The following is a 15,572-nucleotide window of genomic DNA, read 5'->3' as shown; positions in this document are numbered from 1 at the left end:
TATAAATGGCTGTTTTAGCTAGGGCTAGGAGGAGGTTAACCAGGAGATCTCGCGATTTTGTGGGGCCATGGATGGGGAGTGTGTAGATAAAAAGGTGAGGGGAAAAGTGTAGCCAAAAGCGTAATAAAATATTTGTGAGGAGCCGGAAAAAGGACTGCAGCCTGGCACACTCTAAATATACGTGCGCCAGGGTTTCCCTCACGTTGCAAAAAGGGCAAGTATCCGGGATGGGGGTGAACCGCGTCAAAAACACGCCCGTGCTCACAGCTCCGTGAAGGATCCGCCAAAGTAATGTACCCGACGGGCCTCAGGACCAAGGTGGAATACAGGCTGGCCCACCGGGGTTGCTCACCCTCCAAAGGTGGCAGGAGGTCCCGCCACTTTGTTTCGGGGAGGGACACCAGGGTGTGGGCTTAAAGGGTGTGAAGCGTGAGTGTGTATAAATATTTCCGTGGCGCGACTTGAAAGCTGACCAGCTGCAGTTCATGCAGCCGGCTCGCACCGAAAGGGTGAGCGGTTTGTTGGGATTTACGGGGTAGGGACCCAATTGAAAGGTCCGGCGGGCCTGGGGTAGAGGGTGGGCGGGGTGCGCCCTCATGCAGGGCTCGGTTGAGATAAGCCCGAGCAGCGGGCATCAAGGCGGCCTTCACCTCCTGAAGTACGCGCCAGGGGGTACGAGGGCTGGAGAGCCCCATGCGCCGAGCGTCAGGGGATCCAGCCAGTCTCCCCGGTCGTAGTCCAGGAGGTCTCTGACTCTCGTGACTTCCGCCAGGACCAAACTCTGGCGCACCCAGCGGGACTCCGCCACCTGCACACGGAGCTGCGGGTTGTGTAGCAGGGGCTCCGCGAGGAGATCTGCTCCCACGGCGGCCGCCACGGACCTGGTCGTTGAAAACAGTTTCCAGGTCCGGAGAAGGTCCTGGTAGAAGACCGGCAACCCGGAGAGGTCTCACGGAAAACCTCTCGGACAAAGATAAAAGAGCTGCCGGTTGTATCTTGCCTGCACGAAAGAGGGAGGACCCCGCCCTGCAAAGACTCGGCCCAGACAGTGGCTAGGTCTGGGCCAAGGATGTCCCAGAACGCGCAGTAGAACTCCACTGTCAGCCCGTCCATGCCCGGAGATTTATTGGTGGGCATGTGATGGAGGGCTTCCGAGAACTCGGCCAGGGTGAGAGGCAGCTCTAGTCGGTCTCAGTCGCCCACGCTGACCGTGGGGAGTTCCTCCCAGAGCACCCTGCAAGCGCCAGGATCGGTCGGATCTGGGGAGAAAAGGCTTGTGTAGAAGTCACAGGCCCTCCCACACATCTCTACCGGATCCGTGAGAGGGGTGCTGTCTTCTGCTAGAAGGCAGGTGACATGTTTCTTGGCCCCCCTTGTTTTCTCCAGGGCGTAGAAGAAACGGGAGCCGCGATCCATCTCCCGAAGGAGGCGGATGCGGGATCGAACAAAGGCACCTCGGGCCCGATGGTCCTCGAGGGCCCGGAGCTCCTCCCGGCACGCTCCGCAGAGGAACGGGTCCTCGGGGCTGGTGGCCAGATGCCTCTCCATCTCTAAGACCTCCCGTTCCAACTGCTCTATCGCTGCATTTCTCCGTCGGCTGATGCCCCAGGTGTAGTCACGGCAGAAGAGCTTGGCGCGCACCTTCCCTAGATCCCACCATCGCCGCACCGAGGGAAAGGCACGCCACTGCTCTCGCCAGGCCAGCCAAAACTCCCGGAAGGACGTCACGAAGCCCTCATCTTCCAGCAGGCTGCTGTTAAAATGCCAATAGGCCAGCCCCGGCCTCTCTGCACGGAGGGAGGCTGTTATGGTGGCTAGATGATGGTCAGAAAATGGGGCCGGCCGAATGTTGGAGGAGTGGGCTTGTGAAAGATGGAAACGGGATAAATAAATACGGTCCAACCGAGAGTGGTGTGACCGATGGGCCTCCACCCAGACAAAGGTGAACGTGGAAGTGTCATCTGGGTGGTGGTCACGCCAGACGTCCACTAGGGTGTGATGTTCGACTATTTCTCGGAGAATGTTCACGGCGGCCGGGCTCAGCTCGGCCCCCGAGCGGTCCTGCTCCTCTAGGGTGGTGTTAAAGTCCCCTCCCAGGACTAGGCACTCATGAGAATCTAGGGTGCGGAGGAAGTCGGACACCCGCTGATAGAATTGCGGCCGCTTCGGGCTCATTGTTGGGGCATAGATGTTAACAAGGTTGACCATGAGCCCCTCCATACGGACTCGAGATGCAGCAGGTGGCCCGGCATGGCCTCAGTGACCCCTAGCACCTCGGGCCGTAGGTTGGAGGAGAACAGGGTCGCCACTCCAGCTTGTCGAATCGTGAAGTGGCTAAAGTAGACCCCGTCCCCCCACTCCAGCTGCCAGCTGTCCTCTGCGGTCGGATCCGTATGGGTCTCCTGCAGGAAAACCACAGAGTACCCCCATTCCCGAAGGTAAGAGAGCACCTGGGACCTGCGGAGAGCCATCCTACAGCCCCTGGTGTTCAAAGTTGCAATAATGAGAGGCGTCATGCGGAAGGCTGGGGGTGGGTGGGTTCCTTGTTGGCAGGGGTGTTCGCAGCCCCCGGTGGGTCGCGCAACAATCCGTGACCCATCCCGTAAGTGATTAAATCATCACGGAAGCTGCGGGCCCACCCGTAGGCCGCGGCACCGTGCCTTCCTTTCCCTCTACCCTCCTTTATAAGGGCCCTTGTGGCCTGGAGGATTTGATCAAAGTCCCCCCATAGCTGGAGAGCTAGCTGTACCCTATTGCGGGAGCCAAGGATGTCTTCTAAAAACTCCCACAGCGCTTTTCACAGCTCATGGGGGGAGGGGGAGGGGCGGTTTGCGATTTCCTTGTTATTCCCTGGTGGGGCTCTTGGTGCAGCCTCGTGGTCCGCTGAGGCAGGCAGGCAGGGTGCAGACCACCGACGGGGCGTCTGACAGGCTAAAGTTATTAGGTCCATCTCAAGCCTTGGGGTAGAAGGGGACGGCGGAGGGAAAATTGCAGCTCCTAATGGGTCGTGGCAGGAAAATGCAAAGGCTGCCCCTTGGGGGGGATCTGCAAAAAAAGGGAAAGAAATAACCCCGGGGCGGCAATAGCATTGCAGGAAGAGGTGGATTGGGCAGGGACAGGGGTGGGGGCAGGGGCAGAGGCAAGGCTCTGGGCTTTGGGAGGCAAGCAGCTAAGAGGTGGCGCCTCCTGAACAGATTCGAGGGTTAAGGGGGTGGGGAGGGGGCTCCCAGTGATGCTAGGCGCAGGCTCTGTGGTGGATTTGGCGGCCATGGCATCAGGTGGTGGACTACCTTCTGTAGGATGCCCGCCCGGGAAGGCGGTTAGGGGGAGGGAGCATGGGGAAAGGGGGACTGGGGTGAGGTTGCCCAGATCGAGGCCAGCCGGCAGTAGGTCATCCTCTCCCTGGGTGACCGGGGTCAAACCTAGGGCCTCGATCTCCTCATACATGGAGGAGAGGTCATCTTCTGCCACCCCAGGGGTCTCCCCTCTGGCGCCCACTACGACGGTCGCGTCGGGGTTCGGGTGATATTCGGGCAGAAGGGGCTTCCTCAAGGGTCTTGGAGGGAAGGGTCTCCCGTGGAGGGGAGATCCTACCTTCCAGTGCTATTTTGTCTTCCCCTCCCGACACCAGCGGATGGATCTCACTCGTGATCATTGCAGAAGGCTCAGTGTCAGTGCCTCCCTGGTCTTCTGGGGGGCCTCCGCATTGGCTGGGTGCAGCGGAGCGCCAGCCTTCCACTTGCCTCGCTTTCCCTGGACTAGGGTCCAGCCCTCCATAGCATCGTCTGGGGGCTGGTTAGCAGGGGTCGTGTCGGGGGGGCAGAGGCGATGGTTCAGGGGCTGGGGGGGGTAATGATGAGGCAGCATGGGGGGGAGGGTTCTCCTTGGGACGGGCCCTCTCCTATACCCGGTAATATCTTTGCTGCACCCTCCTCCATAGGCTCTGCTGGATTGTTAACAGCAAGGGCGGGGCTCCCTCACTCGTCTGGACAGTGTAGGGGAGGTGTCTCTTGGGCCCGGGCGGGAGCAGCGGTGGATCGAGCAGGAGGAGAGATGGTTTCAGGTGCCGGGCGGCCAGGGGTGTCGACAACGACAGAGCCGATGTCCTGCTGGGTCTCGGGTGCCCCTCCCCGCCGGGTCAAAGGGCAGTCTCTGCGGACATGCCCCGCTGATAGACAGAGGTAGCACCGGGCCTCTCCTGTGGAATAGTAGACCCGATAGCGGGCTCCCTGGTATGGGACTAGGAAGGACCCCTCAAGCGCCTCTCCGTCACGCTCCGCTGGCGGCGGTAGAAGCTGCACTTGCCGGCGGAACAAAAGGACGTGACGGAGGGTGGGGTCCTTGCAGCCTAACGGGAGAGGGCTGATGACAGAAACGGGTTTCCCCAGGGTGGAGAGAGTGGGTAACAGGGTGGCACTGGGTAAAAAAAAGGAGGGACAGAGGTCACGACTAGGCGGACGCCCAGGTCCTCTAGCGGTTCCAGAGGAACGAACCCCCCCCAACCGCCAGACCTTTCTCCACCGCCTCCTGGGCAGCGGCCTCCGATGCTAAGAAAAAGACGACCTTCCCGTACATTTTTGAGGCCACCACAATAGCCGTGGGTCCTACCACCCTCGCCAACGCCTGCACGTATGTCTCCACCTGGGGCGAGGCGGGCACCAGGAGGCAACAGACGCCGTGCTTCCTGGTCATGGTGGGAAAGGGGCCCCGGCCGCTATTGATGGTAGCGGAGGCGGTGGGTGGGCGAGATGACGAGGCGGCAGGCGGGGGAGGGGCTGCTACCGCCCGGGCATACGCCCTGGGGGCCAGGGGAGAGACGCTCGCAGAGCTGGTGGAGGGAACAGCGGGGAGGGACGCCATGGTCGATGATGAGGCCACAGCGGTGGGGGTGGCCCCTGCCATGGAGGGCCTGGTGGTTGTAGCGGGGCCCTTTCCCTTCTTCACACCCTGGCCTTTCCGGCCAACTGGGGGGGGACTCTGGGCATAGCAGCGGCAGTAGTCGCCCCAGTACCTCCTGCTGCCGATGGCCCAGTGGGGGCGGTGGCAGGTGTTTTGGCAGCAGTGGGGGGGGGGGCTTGGGGGTTGGGCGGGGGGGTAGGTGGAGGAGGGGCAGCTGAGGTTGTTGGAGGGGCCTCACCCCTCTCATTCCCTGCCATTGTGAGCAGCGAGAGACGGGGAGGCACCAGAAGGAAGGGGAGGGGCAGATTAACCACTTCTCCCTGCTGGGCTGCAGGCAGTGGGAGGGGGGCTAAATGGGTCGGACTGGACAGGGGGAGGAAACAGGAGTTAGGGTCAGGTAGTAGGGGCAAACTGTGGGGTGGGCAGTCTGGGGGGGAGGACGGGGGACGACGTGGACCCACACCCGTTTGTCCAAAGAGTCTCCTTTGGTCGGCTGCTGTGTCTGGTCCGGATGGCGGAATTCAGAGCAAGCAGCTGAATCCAGAGGCAGATGGCAAGTTGCCAGCAGGGACCGACGGCGGGGGGGCCGTGATGGCTGTAGTAGTGTTCGGGGGGGGGGGCACCGATGGATCAGGGGGCAGCTCCGTCCCACACCCCCTGTGCCCCTACAAAGAGAGTAGAAAGCAGATAGCTGAGCAGCAAGTGAAGGAGGTCCCTTTTCCCTGGGTAAGGTATCAGGGAAGGTTCCAGAACAATCAGGAACCTTCTGGAGACAATTAAGACAGGCTGATTAGAACACCTGTAGCCAATCAAGAAGCTGCTAGAATCAATTAAGGAAGGCTAATCAGGGCACCTGGGTTTTAAAAAGGAGCTCACTTCAGTTTGTGGTGTGCATGTGAGGAGCTGAGAGTGAGAACGCGGACTGTTGGAGGACTGAGGTGTACAAAATCCTCCCAACTCCTGGTCAGACACAGGAGGAGTCGACCTGGACTGTGGGTTCAGAAAAACGGCCAAGTTGAGGGCTGCTGTGAAGCTGCAAGGCGAGCAAATCTGCCAATAAGCGCAAGACTCACCAAGGTAGAGCAGGAACTTTGTCTCACAGCCCTAGAAACTGACTCATTTATTTACTCACAAAAAGGAATACAACAGGGTACTAGAAGCATGAAGTTCCCTACATGGCCTTCAGCAATTACCTAGAGGGACTATCAGTACAGGTCAGCTAGTAGTTCAGTCTCTATGCTTAGTAATTAGCCTCTGAGGGCCAAAGCTGGAGGCTTTATTATTATAAGCATCTCAATAAGGCAAACTTAAATCACAAGTTCAAATCACCATCAAGATACTGACAGTCACTACAGAACAAGCTGCATTCAAATTCATGTGCTTGAGACAGAATTACAGCTTCTCAGGCAGCTAGACCCGTTAAAATAACTCAATACAAGTAAAGCCTCCCCCCTTCCTTCATGATGGAGTCTACATTTTTCATATAAGTGTGTGTAAGCAAAGCTCTAACTGCTATTTTCTAATGAAAGGAAGAAGCTATCCAATTAAGACTAATACTTTGGACACCCAATGAGAGGTCAGTTTTGGACAGTCTAAGTGTTACTTCCATAAAACAGGATTAAAGGAATTGCTCTACAGGATCAGAACTGAGGTCCACCTAGTCCAGTAACGGGTTAGACAATGACCAGTGTTAAAAGGTTTTGATGACAGTTCAAGAACCTCACAGTAGGCAGATGGGGGATAAGCATATATTTTGCAAGACAGGATGCAAGTAAGCAAATATGCAACAACAACAACAAAAAAACCACACTGGAGACAAACCTCATGCCATACCATTGGAATTTTAGCTAAAATATCTTGACAAGTAATTCCTCACCACTGAAATCATATTTAACCTATTTGAACATACAATTAGAATGCAGGTAGATGTTTTTCATATGTATTTAACAAAATCTTTCAGTAAGAACAATATGCCAAGTTGAAAGTAAACACCCCCCCACCCCCCACCCCCCAAAAGACAGGACCAGATCTCACTCACATGGTGGTCAGTTTACTCAAACACTTCATGGACCTTCAAATGTCAGTTTCACCAGTTAGACATCCTTTGCAACTGTGAGTTAGATTATAAACTATTACAATATTTCAAAGCCTTAGCTGATGCACTTCTTTGCAAAGAAGTTGACCTTTAACTGCACATTATCAGCAGCCCAGCTTTATTATGCGAAAAGACTCCCAAAGTGATTATCTCAGGAAAGCCGCTGACTTAATCTAATTAGCTCAAAGAACCAACAAGTCTATGAACCCACAGTTTGCATTCTGGTAAGAACTGTCTCCAGATATTTGAATTCACTTACCATCTCCAAGCATTTTCAAGTTTCACAGATTAATTTTAAGATAGCTGGTGTCAAACAGGATTTTTATATCGAGGTACTTTTTTTTTTTTTTTTTTTTTTTAAAGTTACTTGTGTACAAATTAGGTTGAGATCCTCAGGGCAGGTACTGTTTTGTTCCATGAAGCTCCTACCACACTATACATTGCTGTATAAATAAATAAATAAATAGTTGAGTCACTCTCATAACACACTTCCTATGGGGAGGGAGAAGATGAAAAGTTGCTTTGCTGGAATTATGCTATTTAGGAGAACAATGTCACCAAAACTTTCATCCCTGTGACTAATTTTCAAAAAGTTATCAAAGTCTAAAATTGTAGGTAGGTTTTTTTAAAAAAAGAAAAAGGTGATCTCTTTTCTAATTAGAAGGTGGGGCTGAACTGTTGTACAAAGGCCTGTGTTTTGCAATTAGAGTGTAGAGTAACAGGGTCCAATGTGGCAAGTTACATAACATTGTTTATAAAAAGCAAAATTTGGATTCAGATTTATACAAAATTGAGGAGTCTAAACTAAACTGATACCAGGAGCCTTAAAGGTTCCTGGAGAGGTTACAAGTTGGCATAAAAAACAGAGGAAATCTGGAAAAAAAAAAGGGGGGGTGAAAATAGTCCTAGTTGGAGTAACTAAAAAAGTGCTTGGATTAGGTAATTTTGATGAAATGATGCTGCTGCCCCTTTTGTAGACATTGCTTCTGTGTGTGCAACTTGCTTGAGAGTGGACAGAGGAATGAACAGCTTAAAAGGAGTGAGCTTAACTAGCATAGCTAAAAGTCTCCCAGAAAGCAGCTTTAGTGGACATCTATTTTCAACAGATAAGTTTTTCATTTAATATACCTCCAGCCCTGCAATGGAAAGGAGGACAGGCTCTACCAACATAAGGCTTCATTACTATGGGCTTGTCTACATTTTAATACCCAACACCCCCCCACACACACACACACCAAAAAAACAATGCAGTGGCACCACTGCAGTACTTCAGTGAAGATACTATCTACACCGACAGAAGAGAGTCTCCCATCAGTGTAGGTAACCCACCTCCTGGAGACGCAATAGCAAGTTTGACAGAACTAGCACGATCTACACCAGGGGTTTGGTTGATTTAAATGCATCATTCAGGGGTGTGTATTTTTTTTTTAACACCCCTGAGCAATGTAGTTATACCGACCTAATTTCCTAGAGTAGACAGGACCTATGGCTCCTGGGTTCCTTAGAATAAAAGTCAGAGGTCCTGAAATCTTTTGATCTGTCAAAGAATAATTTGATAGAACATTTAAATAGTTTCAGAAGTTCTACTCTGTTACCTAGCTTGTAACAGAAGCTCATTCGTAAGCGTTCCTTTTACTGAAAATAATGTGAATTGGCTGTTGCTCCAAGACCTTCGCCTGGTGGCAGCATGGAAGACCAGAAACTGCTGGTGTCTGCAGAGACTGACACCCTGGGACCACCTCCTGCTGGTAACATCACCAGTTAAGACTCCTAAGTTCCGACTGGTAAACTGCTTTAACAGACCGTTTGAGAAATCAAGACATCAGAAACTATTAGACCACTATATATTTAATGTTATTACAGAAGACAGGGGCTCTAGAGATTAATGTATTCATAGTGTTCTCCTCTCCCACAATTTAGTGTGTCCAGGTTTAAACAGCTGATGAAGAGGATCTTACCTTAAATGCCTATTAACTTACCAAGGAAGATCAAATCTTGTTAACATTCCCCTAAAATTCAGAAGTTCTAAACCTGAGTATGGTAAAGGACCAAACTGATACAGGGATTTAAGTAGTTCTTTCAAAATATTCCCATATATTAATATAAGGCTATGTTGCAAAACAGACTGGAGAGACCTGGAGGCCCTGTGTTTATTCTTCAATCTACGAATAAGAGCATGTAAAGGTTCCTTCCCCACTCTGAACTCTAGGGTACAGATGTGGGGACCTGCATGAAAAACCCCTAAGTTCATTTTTACCAGCTTATGTTAAAACTTCCCCAAGGTACAAACTATTTTACCTTTTGCCCTGGGACTTTATTGCTGCCACCACCAAGCATCTAACAAATATATAACCGGGAAAGAGCCCGCTTGGAAACGTCTTTCCCCCCAAAATCCTCCCCAAACCCTACACCCCCTTTCCTGGGGAAGGCTTCATAAAAATCCTCACCAATTTGCATAGGTGAACACAGACCCAAACCCTTGGATCTTAAGAACAATCAGGTTCTTAAAAGAAGAATTTTAATTGAAGAAAAAGTAAAAGAATCACCTCTGTAAAATCAGGATGGTAAATACCTTACAGGGTAATTAGATTCAAAACAGAGAATCCTACGCAAAACCTTAAGTTACAAAAAAGACACAAAAACAGGAATATACATTCCATTCAGCACCACTTATTTTCTCAGCCATTTAAACAACCAGAATCGAACGCATATCTAGCTAGATTACTTACTAAGTTTAAGCCCTGGTCTACACTAGGACTTTAGGTCGAATTTAGCAGCGTTAAATCAACGTAAACCTGTACCCGTCCACAGGATGAAGCCCTTTATTTCGACTTAAAGGGCTCGTAAAATCGATTTCCTTACTCCACCCCTGACAAGTGGATTAGTGCTTAAATCGGCCTTGCCGGGTCGAATTTGGGGTACTGTGGACACAATTCAATGGTATTGGCCTCTGGGAGCTATCCCAGAGTGCGCCATTGTGACCGCTCTGGACAGCACTCTCAACTCAGATGCACTGGCCAGGTAGATAGGAAAAGAACTGCGAACTTTTGAATCTTATTTCCTGTTTGGCCAGCGTGGCAAGCTGCAGGTGACCATGCAGAGCTCATCAGCAGAGGTGACCATGATGGAGTCCCAGAATCGCAAAAGAGCTCCAGCATGGACTGAACGGGAGGTACGGGATCTGATCGCTGTATGGGGAGAGGAATCCGTGCTATCAGAACTCCGTTCCAGTTTTCGAAATGCCAAAACCTTTGTCAAAATCTCCCAGGGCATGAAGGACAGAGGCCACAACCGGGACCCGAACCAGTGCTGCGTGAAACTTAAGGAGCTGAGGCAAGCCTACCAGAAAACCAAAGAGGCGAACGGCCGCTCCGGGGTCAGAGCCCCAAACATGCCGCTTCTATGATGAGCTGCATGCCATTTTAGGGGGTTCAGCCACCACTACCCCAGCCGTGTTGTTTGACTCCTTCAATGGAGATGGAGGCAACATGGAAGCAGGTTTTGGGGACGAAGAAGAAGATAGCTCACAGCAACCAAGCGGAGAAACCGGTCTTCCCGACAGCCAGGAACTGTTTCTCACCCTGGACCTGGAGCCAGTACCCCCCGAACCTACCCAAGGCTGCCTCCTGGACCCAGCAGGCGGAGAAGGGACCTCCAGTGAGTGTACCTTTTAAAATACTATACATGGTTTAAAAGCAAGCATGTGAAAGGATTACTTTGCCCTGGCATTCGTGGCTCTCCTGGATGTACTCCCAAAGCCTTTGCAAAAGGTTTCTGGGGAGGGCAGCCTTATTGCATCCTTCATGGTAGGACACTTTACCACTCCAGGCCAGTAACACGTACTCGGGAATCGTACAACAAAGCATTGCAGTGTATGTTTGCTGGCTTTCAAACAAAATCCGTTCTTTATCTCTGTGTTATCCTCAGGAGAGTGAGATATCATTCATGGTCACCTGGTTGAAATAGGGTGCTTTTCTTCAGGGGACACTCAGAGGAGCCCGTTCCTGCTGGGCTGTTTGCCTGTGGCTGAACAGAAATGTTCCCCGCTGTTAGCCACGGGGAAGGGGGAAGGTTGAGGGGGTAGCCACGCGGTGGGGGGAGGCAAAATGTGACCTTGTAACGAAAGCACATGTGCTATGTATGTAATGTTAACAGCAAGGTTTACCCTGAAATACTGTAGCCACTGTTTTATAAAATGTGTCTTTTTAGATACCGCTGTCCCTTTTTTTTTCCTCCACCATTGAAACACATGCAGCTGATCACAGGATCTTCTCCTTCCCAGAGGCTAGTGAAGATTAGAAAAAAAAACCACGCACTCGTGATGAAATGTTTTCTGAGCTCATGCTGTCCTCCCACACTGAGAGCACAGACGAATGCGTGGAGGCAAATAATGTCAGAGTGCAGGAAAGCACAAAATGACCGGGAGGAGAGGTGGCGGGCTGAAGACAGGGCTGAAGCTCAAATGTGGCGGCAGCGTGATGAGAGGAGGCAGGATTCAATGCTGAGGCTGCTGGAGGACCAAACCAGTATGCTCCAGTGTATGGTTGAGCTGCAGCAAAGGCAGCTGGAGCACAGACTGCCACTACAGCCCCTGTGTAACCAACCGCCCTCCTCCCCAAGTTCCATAGCCTCCACACGCAGACGCCCAAGAATGTGGTGGGGGGGGGCCTCCGGCCAACCAGCCACTCCGCCACAGAGGACTGCCCAAAAAAAAAAAAAAAAGAAGGCTGGCATTCAATAAATTTTAAAGTTGTAAACTTTTAAAGTGCTGTGTGGCATTTTCCTTCCCTCCTCCACCACCCCTCCTGGGCTACCTTGGTAGTCGTCCCCCTATTTGTGTGATGAATTAATAAAGAATGCATGAATGTGAAGCAACAATGACTTTATTGCCTCTGCAAGCAATGATCAAAGGGAGGAGGGGAGGGTGGTTAGCTTACAGGGAAGTAGAGTGAACCAAGGAGCGGGGGGTTTCATCAAGGAGAAACAAAGAGAACTTTCACACCGTAGCCTGGCCAGTCATGAAACTGGTTTTCAAAGCTTCTCTGATGCGTACCGCGCCCTCCTGTGCTCTTCTAACCGCCCTGGTGTCTAGCTGTGCGTAACCAGCAGCCAGGCGATTTGCCTCAACCTCCCACCCCCCCATAAACGTCTCCCCCTTACTCTCACAGATATTGTGGAGCACACAGAAAGCAGTAATAATAGTGGGAATATTGGTTTGGCTGAGGTCTAAGCAAGTCAGTAAACTGCGCCAGCGCGCCTTTTAACATCCAAATGCACATTCTACCACCATTCTGCACTTGCTCAGCCTGTAGCTGAACAGCTCCTGACTACTGTCCAGGCCGCCTGTGTACGGCTTCATGAGCCATGGCATTAAGGGGTAGGCTGGGTCCCCAAGGATACATATAGGCATTTCAACGTCCCCAACAGTTATTTTCTGGTCTGGGAATACAGTCCCTTCCTGTAGCTTTTGAAACAGACCAGAGTTCCTGAAGATGCGAGTGTCATGTACCTTTCCCGGCCATCCCACGTTGATGTTGGTGAAATGTCCCTTGTGATCCACCAGAGCTTGCAGCACTATTGAAAAGTACCCCTTGAGGTTTATGTACTCGCCGGCTTGGTGCTCCGGTGCCAAGATAGGGATATGGGTTCCGTCTATGGCCCCACCACAGTTAGGGAATCCCATTGCAGCAAAGCTATCCACTATGACCTGCACATTTCCCAGGGTCACTACCCTTGATATCAGCAGATCTTTGATTGCGTGGGCTACTTGCATCACAGCAGCCCCCACAGTAGATTTGCCCACTCCAAATTGATTCCCAACTGACCGGTAGCTGTCTGGCGTTGCAAGCTTCCACAGGGCTATCGCCACTCGCTTCTCAACTGTGAGGGCTGCTCTCATCTTGGTATTCATGAGCTTCAGGGCAGGGGAAACTAAGTCACAAAGTTCCATGAAAGTGCCCTTACGCATGCGAAAGTTTCGCAGCCACTGGGAATCGTCCCAGACCTGCAACACTAATCGGTCCCACCAGTCTGTGCTTGTTTCCCGAGCCCAGAATCGGCGTTCCACAGCATGAACCTGCCCCATTTAGCACCATGATGCATGCATTGGCAGGACCCATGCTTTCAGAGAAATCCGTGTCCATGTCCTGATCACTCACGTGACTGCGCTGACGTCACCTCCTCACCCGGTATCGCTCTGCCAGGTTCTGGTGCTGCATATACTGCTGGATAATGCATGTGGTGTTTAATGTGCTCCTAATTGCCAAAGTGAGCTGAGCGGCCTGCATGCTTGCCTTGGTATGGCATCCACACAGAAAAAAGGCGCGGAACGATTGTCTGCCGTTGCTCTGACGGAGGGAGGGGCGACTGACGACACGGCTTACAGGGTTGGCTTCAGGGAGCTAAAATCAACGAAGGGGGTGGCTTTACATCACGGAGTATTTCAGGCAGGACTTCACGGAGGGTTCCAATAAGAAATGGTGCACCTAAGTTATTGTTCTTATTGGAACAAGGAGGTTAGTCTGGCCTCTGATTGATACATGGCTAGATTTACCTCGCTGCACCTTCTCTGTGAGTGACTGCAGTGTGACCTAGAGGAATGAGTCCGCTAGACAGGAGAGGGGGGGAAGCAAAGGAGTACAAAACAAATCTGGTCTATTTCTTGTTTTGATCCACTCCATCTATCTTTTACATCTTTGGCTGGCAGCAGACGGTGCAGAAGGACTGCATGCCATCCACATCTCTTGCCTGCCCGGCAGAAGATGGTACAATACGACTGCTAGCAATCCATATCGCCTGTCTGCTCACCATAAGACGGTTCAATAGGACTGACTGCAGGACTAAAGAGAATGACCTGGTCAAGTCACTCCAAATTTAGTCCCTGCGCCCATGTCTGCCCAGGCGGTCCTGGCCAATGTGGCCAGGAGCACCTCGGACATGACGATGACAGCTACCAGTCCTATTGCACCGTCTGTTGCCACAAGGCAATGGGTTGCTGCTACTGTGTAGCAATGCAGTACCGCATCTGCCAGCACCCAGGAGACATACGGTGACGGTTACCTGAGCGGGCTCCATGCTTGCCGTGGTATGGCGTCTGCACAGGTAACTCAGGAAAAAAAGGCGCAAAACGATTGTCTGCCCTTGCTTTCACGGAGGGAGGGAGGGAACGGGGGCCTGACGATATGTACCCAGAACCACCCGTGACAATGTTTTAGCCCCATCAGGCATTGGGATCTCAACCCAGAATTCCAATGGGCAGCGGAGACTGCGGGAACTGTGGGATAGCCACCCACAGTGCAACGCTCCAGAAGTCAACTCTAGCCTCGGTACTGTGGAAGCACTCCGCCGAGTTAATGCACTTAGAGCATTTTCTGTGGGGACACACACGCTCGAATATATAAAACCGATTTCTAAAAACCGACTTCTATAAATTCGACCTAATTCCGTAGTGTAGACATACCCTATGACTCCATTCCTGTTCTGTTCCCAGCAAAAGCATCACACAGAGAGAGTGAGAGAGAGCACCTTTGTTTCTCCCCACCTCCAGCTTTGAAAGTATCTTGTCTCCTCATTGGTCAGGTGCCAGCGAGGTTATCCTAGCTTTAACCCTTTACAGGTGAAAGGGTTTTTCCTCTGGCCAGGAGGAATTTTAAAGGTGTTTACTCTTCCCTTTATATTTATGACAGAGCATGAAAGAGTAAAGGGAGAGAATCCTCCTATTATATTACAAAAAAGTTATTTTAAGAATTAATGGCTGGAAGTTTGACACTGAACTGCCCATACAAAAGGTATTTTGTTTATCTCCCTCTTGAACCAATTAAACAGCAACATGCTGAGAAAAGAAATTCATAGGACTTTTCTGCTGTTTTTAGTTTTATCCATGACTGTGAAAGTAAGCTTTTCAAAAATTTCAAACACTGCTCCACGATCTGATATTTCTTGAAAGGCCGATTTAAATATCTCAAAGTATTAAAACAGTGTTTAATGCTACACTCAAGCCACCAAAGTTTTGCATTATATGATATGCTTGAGTTTTTCAGATTAGGTCTAATTTAAGGAAGTTTCAGAAAACTTCCACTGATCTCATCCAGTACCTGCTCTACAAGGGCTTTATGATCACTAACAATTCATCTTTTTTTAGCCTGTCAAGTCTGATTTAGAGACTTTTACAATCCTAAATAAAATTATTTGGATTGTTTGCTATGAGAGGAGAAACTTTCCCCCCTACAAGAGATATCTTAATTGTTCTGACTGCCCCAAATACGCATTGTCACTATGGGTTAAATGTTCTATTTAAATATGTTGTTTACAGCCTACCTAAGACTGGCCCTCTCTTCAAACGGCATAAAAATTGAGATGAGGAACTAAGATTGAAAATAGGACAGCCACTAGAAACTGAAATTACTAATTCTACTCTCATCATCAGATTCTCTGACACCGAAATTTTAAAAGGAATGAAAGATTTTTCTCCCCAGGCCACACCTGATGACACAGCTCCTCTTAAAGTTTTTCATCTCCCAACATCCACATTTGTTTGATGCCTCTTGAATCTGTTAGGTTTCAAGTAGTGGAGGATTTT

General features: G+C 50.8%; 1 protein-coding gene across 14 annotated transcripts in view; it reads right to left on the bottom strand.

The window, feature by feature from the left end:
• Positions 1-15,572, bottom strand: part of ATP2B1 (ATPase plasma membrane Ca2+ transporting 1) — a 128,874-nt gene that overhangs the window by 66,690 nt on the left and 46,612 nt on the right. The window contains exon 1 of one of the 14 annotated variants that reach the window (XM_037885332.2): positions 7,254-7,430. The exons of the other annotated variants lie outside the window; for them this stretch is intronic. The gene's annotated coding sequence lies outside the window, so the exon portion shown is untranslated. Of the gene's footprint in view, positions 1-7,253; positions 7,431-15,572 lie in introns of those variants that run through there. 14 annotated transcript variants of the gene reach the window in all.

This window comes from Chelonia mydas, chromosome 1 (genome assembly GCF_015237465.2).
Source record: "Chelonia mydas isolate rCheMyd1 chromosome 1, rCheMyd1.pri.v2, whole genome shotgun sequence".
Lineage (NCBI taxonomy): Eukaryota > Metazoa > Chordata > Testudines > Cheloniidae > Chelonia > Chelonia mydas.
The sequence above is the reverse complement of the archived record's forward strand: the minus strand, read 5'-3'. Positions and strand labels throughout refer to the sequence as shown.